This window comes from Mus caroli, chromosome 5 (genome assembly GCF_900094665.2).
Source record: "Mus caroli chromosome 5, CAROLI_EIJ_v1.1, whole genome shotgun sequence".
NCBI classification, from domain to species: domain Eukaryota; kingdom Metazoa; phylum Chordata; class Mammalia; order Rodentia; family Muridae; genus Mus; species Mus caroli.
In genome coordinates this window covers 29291340-29293909 of record NC_034574.1, presented here as the reverse complement: position 1 = coordinate 29293909, position 2570 = coordinate 29291340, and positions in this window count along the sequence as shown.

The window sequence follows — 2570 nt, the reverse complement described above, 5'->3', positions numbered from 1 at the left end:
AGTTCTTAACTGCTGAGCCATCTCTCTAGCTCACTTACTCCTTTAATCTTGAAATGTGTAATTCACTGACATGAACTATATTCAAAAATCGTAGAACTATCACTATCCATTTCTCAATGTTTTGTTTATTCAACACAGAAACTCTATATCATTACAGAGGTGGGTTTTGTTTTTGTTATGATTTATTTACTCATTTTATTTATGAATGCTCCATCTGCATGTACATTTGTATGCCGGAAAAGGGGATCAGATAACATTACAGACGGTTGTAAGCCACCATGCAGCTGCTGGGAACTGAACTCAGGACTCTGGAAGAGCAGCCAATAAGCTGAGCCACCTCTACAGCCCCACAGTATTTCCTTCTATTGGAGCTCCCTGTAACTGTTATTGTAATTTCCTCTACAAAATACCCTAGTCTACATATCATTTTTTTATTTCTAATTTAAATTTTGAGAGATGGTCACATAGATCCTCTTGCTTCCATGTCAGAAATGGTGGAATTACAGGCCTTCCCTACCATGTCATCTTTGATTTATCCACTCATCTCCTGATGGATATTGGAGTTACCACCATCAAAACATCGTGAATTCTGGGAACAATTGCACATAAGCACATTTAGTCTTTTGATGTATATACACAGATGTGTACTACTGACCTATAGCTGTAACCTGCACCTTCAATCTTTTCAAACCACACTTTTAATGGTGGTTCTTAAATGCTTTAACCTTCCTTTTAGCCCACCACCCAGCAGAGGTAGTGGAAAAGAAAGGATGGGGGCAAGTGGACCTGTTTAGAAAGGTTCTTTGGAGCAACTCCCATCTGTGTTGTCTGGAAATTGGCAGTTTAGTTCAGTTCATAGGTTAGGAGGTAGCAGTAGCTCGATCCACTCACAAACACCTCATGGATACACAAGCAGTTCAGTTCAGTAGAGTCAGATTAGCAACAATGGTAACATGACTTAGCAGAGACAGCCAGGCCTCAGCCTAGGCTCCAGTCAGCAGGAGGGACCAGCAGGAACACCAAGAGTTCTCAGCGGTGCCTTTCTCAGGGAAGCAAGAATCAGCAAAGAAAAAAAAAAAAAAAGCTGTACCAGCAAGCTCCATGGAGTCCTATTTATACCCTCCAAACATCATGTGTCTCCCATGTGCTTTGCCTGAGCACATGCATCCAATCAGCCCAAGTCCTTAGAAGTTGCAACAAACTGCAGCACACCACCAGAAGTTTTTTTTTTTGTACATTTCTCTCTATGGATTTCCAACAAATGCAGCTCAACTACGCAATGTAGGTGGACCAATACGTGCGTGTCATTAGTGAAGAATCCTTCATCACGTGTCCTTTCACGCGCTTGCTTTAGCAGAACATCCTCTCTCCCATGTCTGCTTCAGTGAAATGTTCCTTCACGAGTCTGCCTTAGCCTTTCGTACCTGTGTCCACTTTAAAGAAATTTCCTTCACGTGTTTGCCTCAGCAAAACACCATCCAAGTGACTTTCCAAAGAACCCTTAAATTTCCACTTCTACAGCCTAATATTTAGCTTCATGAAAAAGCACCTGACTGTTCTCAAGAGCAGATTCATTGTTTAATATTTGCACTAGAAATAGACACCTCCAATTTCTGTTTTTGTTTTTCTGTTATTGTTTCTGTTGTTGGTCTTTTTGTTTGTTTGTTTGTTTGGTTGGTTTTTTTTGAGACAGAGTTTGTGTGTGCAACCCTGGCTGCCCTAGAACTAGCTTTGTAGACCAGGCTGGCCTCGAACTCAGCAATCTGCCTGCCTCTGCCTCCCAAGTGCTGGGATTAAAGGTGTTCGCCACCATCACCCGGCAATACTGACAATCTTAACTTGTGTACTAATTTCAAAGACTGCAAGAGTTCCTCTAAACTCTTTGCTGTTTTCAGTGTCTCCATCTACACACGGTGGACCCCACTCATGAAGCATCCAGGGATTCCTCCCATAGACCCTCCTAATCCTGACATCTTAGTTTTAGCTGCATGTTTCCCTAACCATAGCAAGGCCTATGCAACCACTGTCATAGCACAAAAGTGCGTTAACACAAGTCACACAGAAAAGCACAGCTGTGTCAGCTCTTCTCTTTGGATGCTTCCACCTCAGGCTGCGTTGCCTTGGTTGCATGTCCTGCTGCTCATACCCAGGCTAATGTACTCACTCTTCCCCAACGTATCTTTGGTTCTGTTGTGTCCTTGTTTGGGTGCCAGTTGTGCTGTATGACAAAACTTTTTTTCTGGGAGATGCAATATATGTCTACTCCCCGCAGATAGAGATCCCACAACAGACAAAACTATGGAGACCACCTAAGTCCAACCAAGCTGGTGAACCAACGAGCTTTATTGGGGTTACTTACAGGAATATGGGTGATGGATTACTTACAGGAGCAGAAATGACTGAAAGAACTGCATCACCAAAGCCCACCCCACAAGTAGCATCTCAAAAACACTGGAAACCTGGAGCACGCTACACAGACTACATGCACCTCAACTACAAAGTGAGTTCCAGGACAGCCAGGGCTACACAAGAGAAACCCTGTCTCGAAAAACAAAAAAAAAAAAAAAAAA